The sequence below is a fragment of the Phocoena sinus genome, chromosome 8, assembly GCF_008692025.1.
Source record: "Phocoena sinus isolate mPhoSin1 chromosome 8, mPhoSin1.pri, whole genome shotgun sequence".
NCBI lineage: Eukaryota > Metazoa > Chordata > Mammalia > Artiodactyla > Phocoenidae > Phocoena > Phocoena sinus.
This window is the reverse complement of record NC_045770.1, coordinates 95,177,279-95,201,250: the sequence shown is the minus strand read 5'-3', so window position 1 is coordinate 95,201,250 and position 23,972 is coordinate 95,177,279. Positions and strand designations below refer to the sequence as shown.

Genomic DNA, 23,972 nt, shown 5'->3' with positions numbered 1-23,972 from the left:
TGAGGCCCAGTATCAGTTAGAAGGGGCAGGGAGTCTGGTGTGCAGTTTGGGTGGATCTGAGCCAGTCATGGCTTCTGCATCCCTGGGGAGGGGCGCAGGGTGGCTATGATCAGAGTTAACACTTACAGAGTGCTTACTCTGTGTCAGGCACCGTTCTAAATGCTTCGTATCTATTAACCTTTAATTCACAATAATCTATGAAGTGGGTACAATTAGTATGCTCATTTTACAGATGAGGAAACCGAGGCACAGAGAAGTAAATTAACTTGCCCTGAGTCACACAGCTATCAGGCTAGCATTTGAACCCAGGCAGGTAGTTCCAGCATCTGGGCTTAGAGGGTGTCCAAGATGTCCCGAAGTTTGTGGGGCAAACCGTGGAGCTCTCCAGAATTAGGAAACCCACTAGAAAAGAGTGTTGCAGTGGGAACTGGGGGCTCAGGGTCTGGAACTTGCTCTACTGCTAACTAACCATATGACGTCGAGCAAGTTACTTGCCACCCGCCGGCCTCCGGGGCTTCTCTGCAGAGGCAGCTTGCAGAGTGGCCAAAGGCATCAGAATGGCTGGGTGGAACTGTCTCCCCGACTCGCTACCTCCATGGCCTCGGCCCCTCTGAGTCTCAACAAACGTGCCATCTTGCAGGTCCCGTGAACCTGGATGGGACTGTGCTCCACGGAAAACTCTAGAAGTGGAAGCTTTTGTTGTTCATTCGGAAGCCACGCCTTTTGCTCATCCACAGTTTCGTGGCTCCCAGCACCAATGCTGAGCAAACACCTGGGTGTCGTTGGCTCCGCTTTGGGTGGAGAGTACTCACCGTCCTTTTAGAAATGGAAATGGTGGCCTGAATATTTGATGAGTAGGCCTCATCATTTAAAAATGTAAATACAGCCTGGTCTGTAGCCTCCAGAGCTAAATGTCAGCAAAATAAAGGGGTCGGGGCTTAAGAAGGTCCCATGAAACAAGGACACTGGGGGTGGAGGGCAGGTGGTCTCGCCCCTTGTGAACGCCGATCTTAGGGTGCGTGGGGTGTGTCTGAGCGTGGCGGTGAAGGAGGCCACACAGCCACTCACACGTGCTTCAGCTGCCCTGCAGACCACACAGATCAATGGTGCCACTTGCCTGTGTGTCCCCTATTTTGTCAGGGACGGGGTGCTCAGAAGAGGGCTAACAGAGGGGACTTCAGGCCAGGCTCCAATCAGGCAAATTGATACTTTTTCTGCAACCCCAGAGGATATAAGGATAAAAGGTCCAGGGATCTGGATTCAGTTTTGGACTTCACGGCTACCAGCTGGCTCTGTGGCTGGACTCAGCCCCCTCTCTCTGTCTCGGGTCCTGAGTGGCGGGCTTCCCCTCTGCCTCTGCATCTCCGAGTCTCAACTCCGTCTGCGCTCTCTTCCCTCTCTGAGTGCACGTGCACGTGTGTGCACACACACTGACACACACACAGACACACACACACACTACTGTGAACACTTCCTGCAGGGGTGGAAGGCTACCAGCTATGGCGGCTGGAAACATTTTCTCTTAAACCCCACCTCGTCGGGGGCCTGGACGTAGATCCCCTAGCCCTACCCTGGGAGTGTGACCCCCAGCGGGCAGTGGCCACGTTTACTTCAGAGGATCTGCACGTGTGAACCACTGTACAAAGCCTGCTTGCCCAAGGCAGCCTCAGGACTGCCGGCGCCCTGCTGGGGCAGAGGGATCTTGGGGGAGCCTCCTTGCAGAGAAAAGGAAGAACCTGGCAGGTGTTTCATTTCCCCCTGGCTGCCCAATAATTAAGAAAGAGGAAGACTCAGCAAGTTCAAGGGGCAAGGTTGGGGTTTCCCAGGGACCCCACAGGGATGGGGAGGGGGGTGGGTGTACAGAGCAGGCTTTAGGATGAGGCCATCCTGGGCTCCAGTCTGAGCCTATCCCCGGGCGCTCATGTGACCTTGAGCAAGCACCTCTGAGCTCCTCGAAGGTGACTCCAGAGCCACCAGGTCCCTGACTGCTGTGCAGACCTGGGTCACATCCAGGCAGGCCTAGGCAGCAGGGCTGCACCTGGAGCTGAGGTGAGTGTTGGCCAGATAGCTCTGAACTTTGCCTCAGGCCATTACTCCAGCAATTGTCTCTTCCTGGGTGTAATTCTGAACAGTAGATGTTATTGGAGAGCAGATCCTGTGGGAAACATTTTCTGTAGAGGCCTCATATTGGACTTTCCAAGGTAAATGTTCCAGTAAGAGATAAGCCTAAAGAAAATCCTGGATCCATTACCGGAGTGAGGCAATGGGGGTGGGGATAAGCCACCTCCTAGCTGTGCCCTGGGGCAACCAGTGCCTCCCAGTCAACTGGGATGAATGAAATATGGAGTATGCTTAGAACAGGGCCTGGCATACAGCGGGGCCTCTGTGAAGGCCCACTCACATTGCTGGGCCCTGGGTGGAGAATATATATTTTCACATACATCCCACTGAAAGTTTCTGACAACTTTGCAAGGTATAATATCCTTGGTTCATGGAGGAGAAAACTAGGATGAAGACCCTGAAGGATTTAGGATTAGGGCTGACCTGTGTGCATCCTAAAGCCCAGGGCTGTGCCCTTCTCTCTGCTACGTTTCAGTTACCTCACACCATTTTAAGGTCCCCTTTCCCTCCAAAATATGGACTTAGGGCTCCTTTGCCCGACTTCATCAGTGATGATCAAAGAAACCCTTTCTTCCCAGGATGTCTTGTCCTTGTCACGAGGTTAGACCTGCCCAGCTGCTCCTGGAGGGGACTGGCCCTCAGGGGCAGTGGCAGAGGTTCAGAGGGTGGCAGGGGTCTGAGAAGCCAGGACCTGGGAAGGAGAGACCCCGCCCTCATCTGTGGAACCAGTTCACCGGGAGAGAACAAACAATAAGAATGTGTTGCACGTCTACAGAGCTGCATGGGCCACACACGGTTCTCACTGGCTCTTGCCTATGTGGTAGATGCTCTTATTACCCCCATTTTTCAGCTGTGACAACTGAGGCTCAGAGAGGTTAAGTCACTTGCTCAAGGCCACACAGCTAGAAAGCAGCAGGGCTGCTCCAGAGTCTAGGCTTGTAACAACAGCCTGACACTTCCCCCTCTCCCATCTGTGGTAGCAGGAGCCCTATGCCTGTTGCAGAAGGACTGATAGCCAGAACCTCCATCCTGCAGGCCCGTCCCTCTAGGGCCACCAGGTATATGTGGGGCCTGCAGTCTGCTGCCCCCAACCAGAGTGGAGTGGTGTCCTGGTGGATGGGCTGTCACGGAGGACTCCATCACTTTCCCATCTTAGAGAATGTCAAGGCTTGAGGGGCCCCGGAGGTCCTAGAGTCTGTCTCTTTCATGTTAAAGATGAGAGCTCTGAGGACCTGCCCTCAGTCACACAGCATATTCTAAAGGGCTTCAGCGTTATGTGGTGGCTTCAGATGGTTTCGCCCTCTTCTGTTCACTTCTCAGGGGGCCTGTGGCCAGCTGCAGAGTCTCAGAGGTGACACTCGGGTTGGGCCCCAACTCCCAAAAAGTCCCAGGGAGGGAACACTTCCCATGTTCTATGTGCTTCGGCTGCCCTCTCATTTAATCCTCATGTCACTATTAGTATCCCTATTTACAGGTGAGATGGGGTCCCAGAGAGGGGACACACCTTCCCCAGGGTCACAAAGCTTGGAGGAAGAGAAGCTGTGGTCCTCTGCCTTGAGGCCACTGGCAGGGAGTAGGGGTCTCTGCATAACCACTAGCCAGCACAGGACAGCTTCCAGCTCTGTCCTCCGGACCTGAGACTGAAGCTGCCTGGCTGCCCCACTCCCTGGTATTCATGCTACATATCTTGGAGTTCATTTGGAGGAAGGGGACAAAGCTTATGAAGATGCATTGCAGTAGCCGCCTTGGGGGCTCTTCTGGCACAGATACCGTCGGGGTGCCTTTGGATTGGCCTTTTTTTTTTTCGGTACGTGGGCCTCTCACCATTGTGGCCTCTCCCGCTGCGGAGCACAGGCTCTGGACGCGCAGGCTCAGCGGCCACGGCTCACAGGCCCAGCCACTCCGTGGCATGTGGGATCCCCCCCGACCGGGGCACGAATCCGCGTCCCCTGCCTCGGCAGGCGGACTCTCAACCACTGCGCCACCAGGGAAGCCCTGGGTTGGCCTTTTGATCGCACACAGCTTTCCGGAGATGGAGCCTCCTAGCCCTGGGACCAGGACAGCTCTTGTCCAGTCAGAGGAAGAAGAGAGCTAAGACAAGAGTCATCCCTCACCAACAGCAGAGGGGCTGCCACTCATTCCTGTCCAGAGACAACTTGTCTCTGGGTTTCCAGAGGATAATGGGACACCTTCATCCTTCCCCCTGTCATTCTGGCCTCCAGGTACTAACTAACCACGGGGACCAGAAACAACCAGCTCTGGTTGAAGGAATCGTCTATCCCCCAGCCATTTACTTACCCCCATTGCATCCTCACAACAGCTTACGAGGCCCCCCACACTTTGCTGAGCTCATCTCTGACCACCCGCCTCCTCCCTCACCCCACTCCAGCCAGCTCTAGCCACACTGATCTCTTCCACGTGGTAAGAGCACGCCTACCTCAGGGCCTTTTGCACCTGCTGGTCCTTCTGCCTGCGACTCTGTCTCCCTCTGATATTCCACACAGCATATTCCTTCACTGCATTCAGGTCTCTGATCCAATTCCTCAGGGAGATCTTCCCTGACCACCCCCAGCCCTGCTCCCCAACAACCTAATATAGTCCCTTTCCCCAGTCACGTCTATCCCCTTGTTGTTGACACTTCTCTCCAACAAAGTTCTCTTCCGGTTATTTTTCTTCTGCCTCCTTCCCTTGAATGCCCGGTTCATTGCTGAATCCCAGCATCTGGTACAGTACCTGCCACAGAGTGAGTGCTCATTGGACGTTTGGGGAAGGAAGGAAAGAAGGAAGAGAGGGAGGGAGGAATCAATCTCTGCACGGGCCTCTTTCACACATTTCTGATTTAACTCTTGCTAAAACGCTATCAGAAGATGAAGGACCAGCTACAGAATTTGTGGGGCCCAGTGAAAATGAGGCGTCTCTTATTCAAAAGTTATTAAGACTTTCAAGATGGCAGCGGCAGAGCGTTAAACCAAATGCAAGGCTCTGTGCCACTTCCCAGGTTGCATACCTGTGAAGCTGGCCCTGAGGAGGTGTTATTACCATCCCCACTGTGCTGCTCAGGGATGGGAGGATCAGAGAGGTGTAGTGGCTTGCCCAACGTCGCACAGCATTATGCTATGGCTTAGAACCTCACAAACTCTCCCTCCTCAGTTCTTGCAGTGGCTATGGAAGGAATCCTGTTATCCCCACTCACCTGGAAATCTGGGGGCCCAGCCCAGAGAAGAAAGTGGGAGAGCATAATTGCCTGGAAATTTCCTGTTTCACCTCACGTATTCATGCCATCTATATATATATTTTTTCATTTGATTGCAAAGTATATCCACAGTTGTTTTAATATAAAAATAAGGTATTAATCTTCCAAATCTTTGAGTGTATTGATGTTCCATTAGGACACGCAGGGCTAATCCTGAGATTCTCTGTACCCCCGGCTTGGAGAGGAGTACCCCAGGCCCTGTGGGTACCCACAACTCAGTTGAAAAAGCACCATCCTAGGTAGAAGATCCTAGCATAGGCTCAACAGCCAACACTGCACAATAAATGTTAGTTTCATCACCTCACTCATTGCCTCCCTCCTGCTTGGTCCAAAGGGAACCTCCTCCAGGATGGCCTCAGACTCAGATGGCAGAGAGCCTTGCACAGATCTCATTATTCCAACAGACGGGGTGGGGGAGCCTCCCTCCTAGGGAAATGTGCCTCGGCCTGTTAACAGCAAGAGGAGAGCGTTATTACCCTGCTCAGCCAGCCAGGTTCACGTGCCATGCTAACTGGAACACGAAATGGTTTGTTCATACGGTCTAATTTGGGGAGGCCCGCGCAAGGGGGTCTCTGGGGTCAGGGTACGGCATGGGAGAGGGGGCTTCCAATGGTATCGCCAAAGAGGGCCAGGAACAAGGCTGAAATGCTCTTTGGTTTTTGGTGTTTGCTTTGCAAAATGATGTCTTCATCCAGCATCCAGAGACTTGTAGTCTGCTGCGCCGCTGCGTGTGTGCGTATGTGTACGTGTATATGTGTGTGAACACAGTGAATATGATGGTCAGCGGGCGTGTACACCGTGCGTACGTTCACGATGCCGGGTATAGGACTAAGAGATGGGGGGAGAGAATAGAACACAGCTGAATCACACCTAAAGGCAGAAGCAGTGGTCTAATTTTGAGAGCGCAAACAAAGACGTCTATTTTCCCATGACTAGCTCACCCAGCCCGTATTAACACTAATTAGGAGGACTGGGAATTCTCCATAACTTCATAATTACTGTTAACAGACTTCACAGGGGCCTTGAAGGAAATGGAACACCCTGTCCCATTTTCACAGCCAAGGTGACGACGGTCCCGGTGGTCACTCTGTCCCCCTGCTCCATCCACAGGGCTCTGGGATTCCCCCAGGGACCCCAGATGCCCAGACTGTCCAGGATGACAGAGGTAGGTGGGCAGGGCCTCCATCGTGGGCTGTTTTAACTACATCACGTAGGTGAGCGGGGGGCCTGAGTAAGGCCTCTGGGGAAAATTCGCTGGTGTCGGGGGCTGGGAGAAATGAGGCAGGAGTCCACGGAAGATGTGGAGCTACGCTGGAAGGGACCTCAAGTTTGGCCTTGGACCTGGAGGCCGAGGAGTGAACAGACCACCCCATGCCGATGCTGACCCACTGCTGCCAGCTCAGGCCGGCTGTCCTGGGCGCCCACCCTGCCCCTGCCCCTGCCCAGTCCCCTCGTAGCCCCTGTCCATTAAGATGAACCATATTTTAAAGGTGGCGCCGAAGAGTTGGCAAGATCACAGCAGTGACTTCACAGCGTCATTGGGCCCCTCCCCAGCCTGCCGTAGCCTGCAGCCAGACAGCTTAGGAAACCACAGTTAAGCCGTTACGGGGAACCCCTCAGCTGCTTGGCGGTGGACGGCCACTTTTGCCAGCTGACAGGCGCAGGGGCTTCCCAGAAGCAGCAGTGCTGGCCCTTCCCACAAGCCTCATTCATGCTCAGAAAGACCCTGCCCTGGCCTCCCCTCCTCGGCCCTGGCAGTCCCGCTGCAGGCGCTGAGCTGTGCGGGGCCGCGGCGCTGTCCCGCTTCCCCGAGTGTCTGCCTGTGCGTCTGTCTCCACTGGTGTGATCTCCCCAGTCCCCACGCCCAGGAAACGCTGTCCATCTGTCCAGCGCTCGGGGCCGGGCTCCGCTTCCAGAAGACAGTTCTTTGTTCTTCCCTGTCTGCCTAGAATCTGAGATTCTCCATATATTAGGGAGCTTAAAGGCCCCTTTCTTAATCGTATTAAAAAGGGCTAAAAACGGTATCGAATATTAACTGCCTACTGGTGATTTTTTTTCTTTTATTCCTTATATTCAGGTGTTTTTTTTTCTTAGTAGGAACATGTATTATTCATATAATTAAAACAAATCATTGCAAAAGGGCCATTTAAACCTCACACTCTGAAGCTGCTGGGTCTTTGTGAGTATTGCAACCTGGGCCTGGAATACCTTTTCTTTTCTTCTCTGCCTGGAGAACTTCTTCTCACCCATCAATGCCCCGCTTGATGTCTCCTCAGCCGTGAAGCCTTCCCCGATTTCTCCAGCATAGGCAGTGGTCCCTTCTGTTTCTTTCTTTCTTTTTTTTTTAAATTTTATTGAAGTATAGTTAACTTACAATGTTGTGTTAATTTCTACTGTACAGCAAAGTGACTCAGTTATTTATACATATATATATATATTCTGTTTCATATACTCTCCCATTATGGCTTATCACAGGACATTGAATATAGTTCCCTGTGCTATACGTAGGACCTTATTGTTCATCCATCCTATATATATGTGTTTGCATCTGCTAACGTTCTGTTTATTTCTGAGACCCTCATTTTGGAGATGAGAGGATGAGGCTCAGAGAGGGGCAGGGGCCTCCACAGGCCTCACAGCTAGGTCACCGGTAGTAAAGTTTGCACTAGAACCCAGAAGGGCTCCTTTTACAGCACGGGCAGTGGGGGACGGGGAGGTCGGCGCAGGCACTAGTTGATTCTCAGTTCCCCCTTCCTTCCCTGGAGCCAGAGCCTGCCCTGTAGGAGAGACGGCCTTGACCTCGTCTTTGTTCTCAGGAATGAGCCAGGGGTGCTCTTCTCCCAGCCTCCAGGGGCACAAAGCAGTGAAACACGGGGAGTAGAAGCGGAGAATGGTCCAGTTGTTGTTCCACCAAGGGGACGGGGGACAGGAAGCACTGGGGCCTTTCCTCCCGCTCTGGACCCTGAGGCTGCGTCTGAAAGGCCACCCCGATCAGGGCCTCCCTGCCCACCCGGCTCCTGCCCTGGGCCCCTCCCTGGCTGGTTGGTTGAAGGCCGGGCTCACACGGGGCCAGGACTTCGTTGCCTTGAGTCTGAATCTCAGCTTTGCCACTGAACAAAAGCTCTGATTTCACCTATTTGAGGCTTACATTACCAGAAATACTACAATTTCCTAAAACAAACTACCGTTTATTAAGCACTGCTGGGAACAGGGGCCTGGTTGGGTATTTTATATGCACCATGGCTCATCACGACCATACTCTGAGGCGCCTGTTCTCACTCCCAACTTACAGGTGAAAAATTGAGGCTCACAGGGAATGAAACCATTTCCCCAAGGTCAAGAACTAGAAAGTGACTGAGCTGGGACTTGAGTCTAGATCTATTTAGAGGTCAGTAAGCCCGACTCCCAAGGTAGTCATACGGATTGGAGGAGATCATTGCACAGGTCAGCTGCTCCACAGATAATAATACACTGAACATTATAGCTTCTTCTCATTTTCCTTCCATAATGAGAGCGAGCGCTGAGGGGAACTGGGCTGTGGAACCAGCTCAGCTGACGGTGGGTAGGGAGGCGAGACGTCTGGGAACCTGGCAGGAGAGGGCAGACGCTCTGGCCACCCCGACCCCCGGAAGCCCCAGGGTCCAGATTCGCTCCTAGACGGAGTATTGTTTCAGAGTAAATATTTTTTACCCTCCAGCTTAATCCAGACCAAGCTTATCTCCCCACTGAAAAGCCCACGGTCCAGAGAAAGTTAAGCCCGTTGCTGCTTTCCTAATTGCAGGCTTGGAGCTCTGCTTGGGGACACCGGTCCCCTGGAAAAGCCTGATAAGTGGTCTGGTATTTGGCAGAGAGGCTGGCTCTTGGCTGGGGGGCCCCGCGGGGGAGAATGTAGGCTAGGGCACAGGGGCTGGTTCCCGCGGGGTTCCCCCTTCTGCATGGGGCCTGAGACCCCAGCCCCTGGGCAGATCTAGCTACAGTGGGGGTGGGGGAAATGAATCCTGCCCTCCTGTTTGATGCCAAGTCCCACTTGGCTGGAAAAGCAAAATGGGTCATTGGGCCGCCAGACCCCTCCTTCTCTCCCAGTTACGAGATGTCTGTTTCCCTCCTGCCAAGAAGAAGACCTTTGAAGTGCAGGCAGAACTGGTTCTTGTTCAGACCAGAGTCTCTGACATCCTCCACCATCAGTTTCTCTAAAAATGGGCCACTAGAGGAGAGAGGTCCAGTCTGTTGAGGGCTGGGAATCCTCAAATGGTTCACGGAGCCAGCCCGGGTCAAACCCAGCCAGGCCAGCCCTAGACCTGAAGGACAAACAATGTACCCACCCAGGCACCAAGAGTTCAACTAGTTCTCCAGTTGGTTCCCATCTCATCATTTTTCTCTTTCTCCCCTGGCTGTTTCTAGGATACCTGGGAAGAGAGGTGATTAGTGTCCCGGCTTTGCAATCAAGACAAACCTGGGTACGAATGCTTGCTCTGTTCTTGTCAGGTGACCTGGGGCAACTTAGCTGCCTTCTCTGTGCCTCAGTTTGCTTGTCTGTAAAATGGGATCACTAAGACTATCTCATAGTATTGTAGGGTGGACTACATGAGATCATGAATGTCCAACTCTCAGCCCAGTACCTGACAAAGGTAGCTCTCGTGTTGGCTCTGCCCAGGGTTAAAAAGAAAGGAGGTTTGCTCAGAGGCAAAGGCACAAAGACCATTGACTTTCCTGGGGCCAGATGGTCTCTTCTGCTTGAGAACCACCCTCTTCCCCACACCCAGGATACCTGGCTGCAGTCTCTGGTTGGAGGTGAAGGAGTTGGGGTAGACCTAGCATTGGTTGAGAAACTATTGCGTTTCCTACGCTGTGCTAGGCCCACCCCCATTTTACAGATGAGGAAACTGAGGGCCCTGTGGTATGAAGGTGTTCGCCCAGGAGCACACAGCGCCCGTGGTGAAGCAGGAATGTGTTCTCATGCTTTCATACAAGGCTTTCCCCCATCCCACTCGATGCCGCACCCCCCGGGGAAACAGGCGGGAGCGTCATCCCTATTCTGCAGGCATGGCTCTGAGGCCCAGACAGGTCCCCCAGCTGACCTGGAGCAGTGAGTGGGGCTGGGATTAACCCAGCGATGCCGGTCTGGGAAGGCTCAGCTCACAGGAGCCCATTGAGGGGCTAATGCTGGTGTCTGTAAGTGGAGGTGTGCCAGCCCCCTCGTGGGCAGCCGCAACCTCCGGCCCCTGCACGATGCACCTGCTCGGAGGGCTCTGAGGAGCGGTACCTCCGTATCCAGGCAACAGGTGCATCCTTGGTCCTCTCCAAGTCACAGGCCTGCAAGTAAGGACAAGTGCTCCCCGCAGACCTCCCTGAGTGGCTAATTTTCAGCTTTCCGGAAGGAAATAAACCATAAGGAATCTAGACTCCTTGGCTCCCCCAGGCTTCCGGAGGGAGAGGACTTCCAGCCACATCTCCTTGCTGCCTGGTTAAGCCTTGCAAATGCGCCTCCAGGTATAGACCCTTCCAGGCTGTTTCCTTTTCCCCAAAGGGCTTGCCTACTATGAGTCTGCATATTCTTCTTTCTGAAGCCATAAAGAACAAGGCTACAGGGCCCTGGAGAGGCCACGCGATCCCCGGGATTGTCACAAAACCCCAGAAAATGTCTGGGACCCTCAGAAGCTGCCACAGTGCCCCTGGGAGCTTCCAGATCCCTGGGCTGTCATTGTGCATCAAGATCACGCAGGTCCCTTGCATGCCAGAAAAAATTCTGGGCCACCATATGACTCCCTGAACTGGCATGGAACCCCTAGGTTGCCACGCGGGGCTGGGCTGCTCCAGGAAGTCTAGGCCATGTAGAAACCCTGTGATGTCAGAGACCCTGGGCCACCAAAGAACCCCTGTGCTGTCACAGGACCGCTGGAAAATCTCAGAATGGACATTATCAGCTTATGAAGCTTCCAACAACCCACAACCGCACACTCTCACCCTCAGCTCCTCATTCAGGCTGTTCTCCTACCTTCTTCCTGATCTCAGCTTACACGTTTCTTTCTCCAGGAAGCCCTCCCTGGTGTCTCCCTGGGCCTTGCTAGATGCCACAGCACGGATGTCACGTCTTGAGCTCCATGACAGCTCCCTGGGTTCGCCCCATTAGAGCACTCAGCACTCGGTACTGCCACTACCTGCCCGTGGGTCTGTCTCCTCCACCAGCCTGTGAACTCCTGGAGGGCAGGGGTTGAGCTCCCAGCACAGTCAGATGGCCCTTAATGAATATTACTTGAGTAAATAACTGTATGCTATTAATTTACTAGGCGCCTGACAGCTGTTTGACCTGGGGCAAGTCACTTCACCCCTCTGTGCCTCAGTCTCTTCAACGGCACAACTGGGATACCAAGAATATCTATCTCATACGGCTGGTGTGAGGGTTAAATCAGCTACGTAAAGCACTTACATAGAAAGTCTCGTATAGTAAGCATGATATAAATAGATGCTGGGTTTTTTTCCCCTTTTTTAAGGTGAGAACATTTAAGATCTACTCTCTTAGCAACTTTCAAGTATACAATACAGTGTGTTTAACTATCGTCACCGTGCTGTGCATTACATCTGTTGAATTCATCAATCTTTTAGCTGGAAGTTTGTATCCTTGACCAACATCTCCTCATTTCCTCGACCCGCCAGCACCAATCTGATCTCTAGTTCATGAGTTCAGCTCCACTAGATTCCCCAAATAACTGAGATCATACAGTATTTGTCTTTCTGTCTGATTTATTTCACTTAGCATAATGCTTTCAAGGTTCCTCCATGCTGTTGCAATGGTGAGACTTCCTTCTTTTTTATGGTTGAACATAAATATCTGCTATTACTATATGTGTGTACTCATTAGGTTTTTTTTTTAATTAATTAATTTATTTTTTTTTGGCTACATTGGGTCTTCGTCGCTGCGTGCAGGCTTTCTCCAGTTGCGGCGAGCGGGGGCTACTCTTCTTTGTGGTGTGTGGGCTTCTCTTGTTGTGGAGCACTGGCTCTAGGCACGCGGGCTTCAGTAGTTTTGGCACGCGGGCTCAGTAGTTGTGGCTCGCAGGCTCTAGAGCGCAGGCTCAGTAGTTGTGGCGCACGGGCTTAGTTGCTCTGCAGCATGTGGGATCTTCCCGGACCGGGGCTCAAACCCGTGTCCCCTGCATTGGCAGGCGGATTCTTAACACTGTGCCACCAGGGAAGTCCCTCGTTAGGTTTTCACAGTGTCTAGATTTGCAGCAAGGATGGACAGGGGTTTCTTCCACCCCTGAATTTAATGCTATGTGGCAATAACAGCATCCACTAGTGTAGCTCTTACCACATTCCAGGCACTGCTCTTAATGCTCTATACACATTTACTCAATCTCATAGCAACCCTCTGAGGTTGGTGCTTGTTATGCACTGAATTGTGTCCCCACAAATTCACATGTTGAAGTTGTGACTCAGTGTGACTGTATTTGGAGATATGGCCTTTAGGGAGGTCAATAAGGTTAAATGAGGTCATATGGGTGGGCCTCTCATCCAATAGGATTGGTGTCTCTATAGGAAGAGGGGGAGCACGAGATCTCTCCCTCTCTCTCTCTCTCCCTGTGTGCACACACAGAGCAAAGGCCATGTGAGGACACGGTGAGAAGGTGGTTGTCTGCAAACCAGGAAGAGAGGCCTCACCAGGACTCAAATTCACCGACACCTTGATCTTGGATGCCTTGACTCTAGAACTGTGAGAAAATAAATGTCTGCTGTTTAAGCCCCTAGCCTGTGCTATTTTGTTATGGCAGCTCTAGCTGACTAATAAGGTGTAATATCATTCTTAATCCTATTTGACACATGAACGGTGAGGCATGGCGAACTTAAGGCACTTGTCCCAAGGTCACACCTGGGGGAGTGGCAGAGCTGGGATATGAACCGGGTGTTGGCTACTGAGTCCACACTCAACCACTGCTTGAAACTGCCTCCAAGTTCAAGGGCATGCACTGGGCATCCCAGAGGTAAGTGGCCAGGCCTGAGTAGCATGGACAGTCTACATCAAGGAGAACGGATGGAGGAACTTGACACATCTCAGTCAAGACCCTTAGGCTGCTTCCAAGACCTGCCTGCTATGCTCAGCATCCTGTAGGCTGGTGGTGGGAAGACGAACTGACCACATCCTGTGTGGCTGCAAGCGACTGTGGCTACTGGGAGGCCATCTTCAGCCTGGCCTAGAGCCAGAGCAACTCCGCGATGGAAAAGGTTCCCAGGTCAGGTGGTAAGCTCCCTGGCCCTGAAGGCATTCAAGTACTGTTGTTGGACCACCACTTACTGGTGATGTTTGGGGAAGAATGAACAGCAAGAGTAGATATTTTCAACAGTTCTCCCCAGCCTCAAGCAGCTGTGAAATATTAGAAGGGCTGGCAGTTAAAACAGTCCCTGGAAAAAACTCTTCCCGCCCAGCTCTGCCTGTTAATTCCTGCTCATTTTTCAAGTCCCAGCTCAGACATCACCTCCTCCAAGAAGTCTTCCTTAACTCTCTCTCCTACCTCCCCATGTCCAGGTTGGTGGTCTGTGTGAGTCTTACTGGCAAAACTAGAAATAATGGGTGGCGGTTACAGGGAGAGAGTTCACCCTGATACAAAGATAAGTATCTCATATCTCTCTGAAATCTGAGAGGCCCAAGGTTTAAATCCTGGTTTCCCCTACTTCCTACCTTTGGGTGAGTGCCTCTACCCCTCTGAGGTGCAATCTCCTCAGCTGTAAAATGATTTCCTCTCAGAGGATGGAACCAAAGATCAAAAGACATCAACAAGCTTGGCACTTAGCATATGATCAAGATATGCAAGTTTCCTTCAGTCTCTGGGGGAGTAGTGAGCTGCCCGGCACTGGGTATATTCAAGCAGATGTCAGAGAGTCATAGTGTGGGACTGGGTACAGAGGATTTCTTTCTTGCACTGAAGTAAAAACTGCACTGAGTGTCCTCATGAGATCTTCCAACTCTAAAAAAGCAGACTCGCAACTTGGCCTTGGCTGGCTATGGGAAGATGGGCACATCACTGAGTGGACATAGTCTCCGCCCACCTTCAGCAGGCTATAAAAACAGGAGTCCACACATGGTGCATGATTCCCTTTATATGAAATGTCCAGAAAAGGCAAAATTTATAGAGACCAAGAAGAGTAGATTAGCTGTTGCCTGGGGCAGGGAGTGGGAATGGGAACTGATAGCAAATAGGAACCAGGTTTCTTTTGGGGGTGATGGGAATAGTCTAAAGCTAGATTGTAGTGATGGTCGCGCAACTTTGAAAATTTACTACAAATCATTGAATCATACCCTTAAAGTTAGAGAATGTTATGTTGCATAAATTTTGCCTCTCTAAAGCTGTTAAAAACAAAAACAAAACACCCACCAATAAAGCAGGATTCCAGAGGAACCAATGGCGTGGTTGAGGGTGATGCCCACACCCTGTGGGAAGTATGGCAGTAGTAGGTTGAGGTCAGAGGTCATGAGGCCTGAGGTCGCCTCCAGTCTCCTCCACCTGCGGCTTCACATTGGCACTTCCTTGTTATCTTTTGCTCTGTAAGATGTGAGGAAATGGAACAGACCCACCAGCCGACCTCATTAAAAGCTGCAGTGAACCCCAGGCGATGTGAGGAGGTGGGATTCTGCAGAAGCGTGAGGGGCCGAGGGAGGGAGCATGAGGGAGGAGGCCTGCAGGAGACCGGCCTCCTGGAAGCCTTTGGTGACCAGCACTGGGTCACAGCTCGGGGCACCTCGTGATTCGGGGTCTCTGAGTTAAGATAAAAGCCAAGGACTTGGCCTGACCTTGTTTGTAAGGCACCGGTGGGTCCACTTGAGAGAGGAGGGGATGCAGCCAATCATCTGCTGAGCACCTACTACGAGCCAGGGAGGCGTGGACATTCACCCTGGTGATGTGACTGGCCATGGGGCCGGGAGACCAGCAGAGAAACCCTGTCTGGGCACCAGGCCAATGCACTGTGGAAAGATCTGACTTGCTCATGGTGGTAAAGCTGTCTGGTTTAAACTTCTTTGTAAATGAGAGGTGGGCATTTATCAAACCCATTTAACATGAAAGGAAACCAGAGCTCTGGAAGCTACGTCACTTGCCTGAGGCCACACAGGAAGTAGCAGAAGTAAGATTTGAACCCAGGGCCTATGTAAAGGAGGAGAAAAACAGAGCGATCGGAATGAATGTTGATCTCTTGCTTAGTAGTGAGCTCCCCATTGCTAGAGGTATGTAAGCAGAGGCTTAATGAATACTCTCAAGAAGTCCAAACAGATGACCTTGAAAGCCCTCCCGAGTCCAGTTAGTTTGTGAGGCCACACATCCTTGCCGGTCATTTTCCTTGAGAGTTAAATCTGGACTGAGGGTAAAGTAGAAAAGCCTGAGCCATTTCTGAGCCCCGGAGGGAGGGGACCTAGCGGGCAGGGCCTGGCTGGCACTTCCTCCGCTGGAACCACAGCTCCTCTGAGCGCTTGCCACACACCACCACTGATTGCTGCTTGGGGCTGACACGATACTTGAATACACACAGGCCAGGCCATGGCAAGCATCACCGGGCTCCAGGCAACTGCACTTCAGCCTGAACTAGCCCCGGGATTGGGGGCACAGGAAGCAGGAGCTGCCACCCCAAAGCTGCTGCTCAGCTGGGCAAATGGGACCCTGTCTGGCCCTCTAGCCAGCGGCCTAGTTCACACCTGCCCCACCTCTGCCCCGCGGGGGGACCCCACTCTCCCTCTCCCTGGTTCTGGCCTCCCCGAGGACTCAGCATCCTCTCAGCTCTGATTCACCACAGGATGAGCTCATCGGAGGCCCCTTCCCAAACAAGAGCCCCAGGCCTGCGAGAGGCCCCAGCTCCCTTTCTTGTTCCTGCCTGGCCCTGGGAAGACTGAGAGAGGCTGGGGCCTCTGAGGCGGGGGCTGGTCTGGGGGCTTCTCCTGTCACCTCCTCTCCAGGGGGCTCCCCAAGCCAGCCCTGAGGTGGGGAGGCCAGGGGCCCTCCTGACCCCCATTGTCATCCACCTTAGGACCCCTCCCGGCCCCTCCCAGCCTTCATCCTGCTCCACCCTCAGAAGGAATCTCGGTTTGCTCTTACCTATGTTGGTGCCTCCACTTCAGACCTAGATCCCAGACGTGCAGGGGGCACCTTAGTCTCCTCTACCCCAGAAACAGTAGCTGGAGTCTCTGGGGGTGGAAGGCATGAACGCAGAGACTCAATGCAGTACAAGACAGTTACAGCATCCTTTCAAGGTCCTAATGTTCTAGCAACAGGGCAGGGCTCCATGACTCAGGGTATTCCAGGGTCTTCTCTCCATCCACTGCAGGCTCAGCCCTGCCCTCCAGAAGACAGCCTGTCACTTGCTATGGTCCAGGGGCCCCACACAACCATCCATCCTCCCCACTATTTTTCCTCTGCATAAACCCTTCCATGGCTCCCCAGCACTCCTGGGGAAAAGCCCAAACTCAGAGCACAAGAAGCCTATTGATTATGCCCTCCCTTCCCCCACGCCCTCTTCTCACTCCACTCCAGCAGCACCACTTGTAGCTCCTTGAATGCTTTGGCTCTACCACGCCCCAGGGACTTTGCATGGGCTGATCCTTCTGCCAGGAATCCACTCCCCTCCCCCAAGTTACACACAGATTTCTTTGTCCACCTTTAAGTCATTGATAATCCAAGGCTTCCCCAGCACCTCCCCCTTCCAGCGTGGGTTCCTTCACTCCTACGTGTGGCTGCATCACGGTGTTAGACCCCAGCCACCTGCCTGTTGTTCTCAAACTTGAGCTTGCATCAGAATCCTCTGGAAGGCAGCAGAGGGCACAGGCAGGGAAGTGCAGGCTGTCAGAAGGTGGCTAGGGACGAGCAGTTGTCTCACCAGGAACACGGAACCTTGGGCTGGACTGAGCCCTGGGGCACCGTGACAGAAGAGAGGGCCTGGGCACATGGCCAGACATGGTGTATACGAGCCTCTCACTCTAAGCTTAGCCTGAATGTGGCACCTCAGGCCACCGCCCCAGGCCTCCAGGACACAAAACACTGGAGACCCTCAAGGCTCAGAGCAAACTGGAGCCAAGGACCCACAGGCTGCCATGGCTCCAATAGGACCACTGTCCCCTCCTGACTGTGTACCTGTCTTCTGCTCTTTAAGGAGAAAAAAAAAGGAGAAAAGTTCCAGACTTGGGAAGCTCCACATTCAAAGAGAATGTTGCTGGGGAAATGGAGGGAAAGAGCTGGAAGATGGCAGAGGGTGGGTTGAGGGACATTTGCTTTTAAATTTAAATCCTTTCTGATTATTGAAATTTTTAAGGAGCACATTACTTCTGTAATAATAACTTTCAAAAATAATTTTTGTCTTAAAAATGCAAAGCAGTCTGCAAAAATCTGTTTGGAAGAGAGAAGTTTATGGCCCATTAGCTTAAGGGGTCATTAACTACATCATCATCATCTTTTCTCGGCATTTACCATGTTCCCAGAGCGCTGCTCCACGGTTTAACACCCATTATCTAATCTAATGCTCATCACAGCCCTATGGGTTGGAAGCTATTAGTGCCATCATTTTCTAGATGAGAAAACAGAATTTGATCGAGACTAAATAACGTGGCCAAGGTCACCCAGCCTTGGAGCGGGGGTCTGATCTCTCGTGAGTCTGACAGCCGGCAAGGTCTCGTCCTTAGGTCAGGACACACACTTTGCTGTCTCCTGAAACTGAAACGGAGAAGCTGACAGGCCCAAAAGCCATTTGTTTCGCATCTACTCCACTGCTTGAGAACCACTGGTTTCGCACAGGAGCCCAAATCACATTGTCACAGAAAAACAAACCCAGGGCCTGGCGTCACCAACCACCTTGGAAATTTGGACCAAGGCTAGGAAAGAGTGTATGACAGCGAATCCACTGTAATCCGCCCACCTGTCTAACCATTCACCAATCCCTGACTACAAACCCTGGCATGCTCAGTTCTGTGCCGGACGCTGGAAGACCAGAGCGGGTGAGATGCGTTTGGCCACCAGGAAAGGACCAGGTGAGCACAAGGCAGATTGGACCCCTCAGCACCTTCCAATCTGCCAGCTTTGCATCCTCCAGAAAGACCCCCAAACCCTTTGCAATTCAGGATGCAAACAAACATTACAGGCGGTGAGAATAAAACACAGCCCTGTAGTCCGTGCTCGCTGGTGGGCTTCCTCTCTCGAATGCCTTCGTTTGCATAAGGCCGAGCCTGGTCTTGGCAGTCCAGTCCATCTCGCTGGTCCAGGGACAACGCAAGACCAGCTAAATATGGTGGGATCTCTGGCATTTCATCCCTTAGCCCCAAGACGGAAAGGAAGGGGTTATACAAAGGCCCAGGAGCGATGGGAGGCAGGGTGGGATTTCTCCCCAGGGCTCCAGTCTGCGGATTTCAGCGCACTCCTGCTGGCCCTGAGCTCCTTTGGCCAACGGTGTGCATGGCGCCAGCCAGAAGGTGGAGGCTGCTCCGAGCGCAGCCTGAGCTGCCGAGAGCAGGCAGCTTGGGTGCCCCATTCAATAGGATCCCACGTGCATTTCAGAGGTCCCTGCACGTGGCAAGTGCTCAATAACGTTTGATGAATGAAGAAATGTGGTTTTGAGGAAGGCAGCTCTGCCCCCATTTGGAGATGGGAGGGGTGTGACTCCCTGCCCCACCACCAGATTTTGGGGGACATGGACTCAGGCTGCCTTGCAGGCACCTGTACAAAGACTCTGTTGAGGACTCCTCCCACAGAGTTATGAAAATGAAAATATAAATAATAATACCACCAATAGTATCGGTGCTATCACAAAGTACTGACCCTCTGGGCAGGTGTGCTGTCAAGCACATTGTCTCACTTAGTTACTTCATTTAATCTTCACGTAAGTCCTGTGAGACACAGAGTACTATTACCCCCAACTTACAGATGAGAAAACTGAGACTCAGAGGGCCAAGGCTGTAGTACTAGCAGAGTTGGGATCGGCACCCAGGTCTAACCTGGAATAAAAGCTTAAAGCTGGAAGGGGCCTCACCCCTCATTTTACAAAGGAAAAAATACAGCTCAGGGAGGCTGAGGTCACCAGTAACACAGCTGGGACAAGAATTCGAGTGCCCCTACTTCCAGCCCAGGGTCTGCCACTAGGCCCCCTGCTTACAACACTGTAAATGAAAACGATTTCTAAGTTCTGTAAAGAACCTCGAGATGGGAGGATTAATTATTCTTGGTCCCTGTGCAGCACCGTCTTTTCTAAAGGGCCCCTCCAAAACTCCCTCTCCTGGACTTAAAGGGAAAACAGAAGAGCCACTCAGCTCCAAACCTAGCCTGTGATTTAAGGCAGCCTTGAAGATGGCCACAGGCCTGTGTGGCCAAGCCTGGAGGACTGCATGGAAGAAGCTGACTGCCTTCATCTCACTTCCTGCCTGGCACAGTCTTCCAAGCTCCAGGGCTCCCATCTCCAGGCCTTTGCTCTCACTGTTTCTTCCTCCTGGGATGCCCTCCCCCAGCATCCTACTGTCCCATGTCCTACTCACTTTTAAAGCCCAGCTCAAATGCACTGCTTTCCCTGATTTCCCACCACTGTCACCACCCCAAAGTGACCTCTTGATCTGGTCTTGGAACCTCCAAGCCTTCCTTTATATTTCTGCTCTGAACCCTCCCATTCTCTACCTTGAATGACAGGATTTACTTTCATGTCTGTCTCCCTTATAACAGGCTGGCTCCTTGAGGGGCTCTCAGCGGTGGTCTCGGAGGAGCTGCCAATTGAACAGAGAGGGGCTGGGAGTGAAGAGGTTGGCCTATTCTTTTCGTTGACTCGTGCACGCCCCTGACTGGGTTTGCATACAGATCTCAAACTGTGGCCTTCCCTCCCTCTCCAGGACCCATCACCAGCTGCATCGTAAACTCTTAAGTCCTAGAGGGTGAGGACCAAATCATTCTAGTATCTCTGTAGCATCAGTCATAAGCGGGGGGCTTTAAAAAATAGTGTGGAAAATAATTAAGTGGTGAACATCCAGCAAGTCCAGCTATGGTTTGGCATTGGATGAGGGGTGGGGGGCAAGACACCCAGAGGAAGGGTCCTGCCCTCAGCAGGGATCCCAGAGGGCAGCGACCATTCGGCTTTGCTCACTCCCAATCCCCAGCAAATAAACAGTGCCTGGCACACAGTACAAGCTCAATAGCCAACGGCTGAAGAAATAAATTAATACGTATTGACCCAAGAGCAGTGAGCATCCCATATAAGGCAGGGTGGTGCTCAACGCTGAATTGGTCTACATGCTGAGTCAGAGCTGCAGAATTCGCAGGCTAGAGAGACATGGGTGCAGGGCCAGGAGGTTTGTGGTTGACCGAAATCAACAAAGGACAGATCTTCGAAAGCACGTGGCCACAGTCGCCTGGGACGCAGCCTCATGCACTGTGCTTTTCCATTTTTTTCCTGCAAAGCAAAACCTTTTTGCAAATGAAATCATACACCGCACCCTAGATGCATAACAGAGCTTTCCCGGCGGGTGTCAGCTGGGGCTGTGAGGCTGGCCTGCAAACCAGCGGACTCTTGGGGCCGCTCCTGCTTGACCAGTGACGGCCTCCTCTCCTTCCCCTTCCCTCGGAGAGGCCCCAGGAAGGTGGTGGCTGAGGGGAGGCTGGGTCTTCAGGGAGGCCATTTAGGGCAAATAAGTGCTAAAGTGGCTCAAGGAACTTTCCCCAGCGATGAGGGAGTGGGGGTGAGGGTGGGGTGTAAAGAAAGCAAAAGGCCCTCCCAGCAAGTGAAGGACAGCCCAAAGCGGCCAGATAAGCAGTGACTGAAATAGTGGCGTGGCCACTAGGGGAACACGAAGACTCACTACGGGAAGGACTTCCTGGGGCAATGCTTTTGGAAAGTGGAGCATCGCCTGCAGATACATCGTGTGTGTGTGTGTGTGTGTGTGTGTGTGTGTGTGTGTGTGTGTGTGTGTGTGTGTAAATCAGGCTTTCAGATACCAGATCCACTGAAACCGAGGTGCACCTGTCAGAGAGAGGCTATCCCTGTGCTGTAAGCCACAGGAAGGACCCGTTCAGGACAAATCAGCCCCCTCACCCCCTGCCGTGGCTCCGATATGGAGCAGCTGTTGTTTTGTCTGCTCAGCATTCCTTCCTCCTTCTTCTGAAAATAGCACCTGGCTTTCCCTCTGGGGTACCAGCCCTCTCACACTTTCAGGTTGAATCCTGCCACCCATACACACAGCCCCAAACACAGACGCCTCAACACCGACCAAGTCTGGTCAACCAGCATAGTCTCTCCTTCTGGTCTCAACGATTGGTCAGAGATGGTCATGTGACCCAAGGCCAGCAAATAAGCTTCAACTCTGGGACTTTTGTAGGAACTCCTGGGAAAAAGCAGCTCTCCTTTCACTGGATTTGCAATGAGCAGGGTGTCAGTCTGGAGCTGCTGGCCACTGCCCCACTGCCACGTGGGGAGTGCTTACTGGGGACTGAAACCCACAAGGAGAGAAGCAGAGGGCACAGACCTGGGCATTATCTGAACCTTGGACACCAGTAAACAGGCCCCCAGTTGCCACTATATTGGAAACCAATAAAAAACGAATAAATTGCCTGTCTTCTTGCTTAATCAGGTTTGAGCTGAGTGCTGGCTTCCAAACAATGCAGCATCTGACCTCAGTTCAGCCTTTGCCTGGCCTCTCATCACCCCATCGCACCCCACCACCCTCACCCTGTCTCCCCCTGCAGCCAACCTTCACATCTGGCCCGTCATTGGTTCCTCTGACCTGGGCAACAGCTCTAGCCTTCCCCTCAGACCCAAGGACTGGGTACAGGCCCGCAGCCTGCTGGGCTCACCTATACCCTAGCCCCGCCTAGGGCTCTGTTTTGGTTGATCTAGTGAGACCCCTCCAATCTGGGCTCAAATTCACTCACTCTGCCCCCACCCCTCCTTGTCCTGCTCACTGGACTTCAGTTCTGCTGGGAGAAACAGATACTACACAGTGAACAGGGGCCTGCAATCCAGTCACTCCTGAGCTTGCAGTGGGAAGAGTTACCCCATGGCTTTGGTCCACGGCCTCAAGGAGACCTGCTGTGGGCAGAGGCTGTGGGGTGTGACTGGGCTCAGTTGTCAAGCAGGTGGGGAAAGTTCCTAGATCTCTTACCTGCTGTATCACCTGGGGCAAGCTGCCCTTTCTAAGTCTCAGGATCCTCAGCCTTTTTTTTTTTTTTGCGGTACGCGGGCCTCTCACTGCTGTGGCCTCTCCCGTTGCGGAGCACAGGCTCCGGACACGCAGGCTCAGTGGCCATGGCTCACGGGCCCAGCCGCTCTGCGGCATGTGGGATCTTCCCAGACCGGGGCACGAACCCATGTCCCCCGCATCGGCAGGCGGACTCTCAACCACTGCGCCACCGGGGAAGCCCAGGATCCTCAACTTTAAAGTGGGGATCATATCACTACATACCTGACAGAAGGACAAAAATCTACAAAACTTACAGCACCAGCTGGTGGTGAGGAGATGGCACAAAAGGAACTCTCACTTGTTGCTGGTGCGGATGCAAAATGGTACAGCCACTTTGGAAGACAGCTTGGCAGTTCCTTAAACAGCTAAATATACTCTTACCATACAATTCAGCAATCCCATGCTCCTAAATATTTACCCAACTGATTGAAAACTTATGTCCACACAAAAACCTGCACATAAATGTTTATAGCAGTTTTATTCATAATCACCCAAAACTGGAAATAACCAAGATTTCTTTCTATAGATGAATGGACAAAAAAACTGTGAGACATCCAATGGGACATTATTTAGCAATAAAAAGTAATGAGCTTTCAAGCCATGAAAAGAGCTGGAGGAACTTTAAATGCATATTACTAAGTGAAAGAAGCCAGTCTGAAAAGGCTACCTACTGAATGATTCCAATTATATGACATTCTGGAAAAGGTAAAAAAAAAAAGGAGGCAGTAAAAAGATCACTGGTGACTGGGGGTGAGGAAGAAGGGAGGGAGGATGAAACACGTGTGGTGGTATCATCTTATCTGACAAGGCAGAGGGTGGCCCAGTATCCATTGCCCCTCCTTTCTTCGTAAGAGAATTATAATTGGGCAGATGGTCCCCCACAATAAAGACTCTATCTCCCAGCCTCCCTTGCAGCTAGGCATGTCACATGACTACATGGGACCTCACAGGAAGTGATGTATGCACCCTCTTAAAGGAAGGAGCACCCTCTCCTTTTCTGATTTCCCCCTTCTTGCTGACCAGAATGGAGAGACTGGCATGGGCCATCGTGGATCATGTAGACAAGCGATGGTTAGAGCCTCCGGACAAAAGGAACTTAGTCCCCTAAGGTTTTTGTATCAAAGAATCCCCTTAGCTCAGAATTTTCCTTAGAGAAAAATCAACCTGTCCCTTCTTTATTCTGCATAATGTAGGTAAAACAGCTTCACTCACTCATTCATTCATTCAGCAAATAAAAACAGACAAACTCCTGTCCTCTGGAGTCCGCATTCTGGTGCAGGAGGCAGCCTATCAACGTGAGGATGAATTAACTACGGATTGTCATGAGCACATAATAGGAGTACTATTAGTAACAGCTAAGGCTGACTGCACCCCGAGCTTACTACGCGTCCTGTTCTAAGCGCTCATCATCTATTACGTCAT

General features: G+C 52.2%; 1 protein-coding gene across 12 annotated transcripts in view; it reads right to left on the bottom strand.

Moving 5' to 3' along the window:
- Positions 1-23,972, bottom strand: part of TSPAN18 (tetraspanin 18) — a 194,436-nt gene that overhangs the window by 50,328 nt on the left and 120,136 nt on the right. Inside the window, exon 4 of one of the 12 annotated variants that reach the window (XM_032639445.1) lies at positions 5,675-5,820. The exons of the other annotated variants lie outside the window; for them this stretch is intronic. The gene's annotated coding sequence lies outside the window, so the exon portion shown is untranslated. The remainder of the gene's footprint in view (positions 1-5,674; positions 5,821-23,972) is intronic. 12 annotated transcript variants of the gene reach the window in all.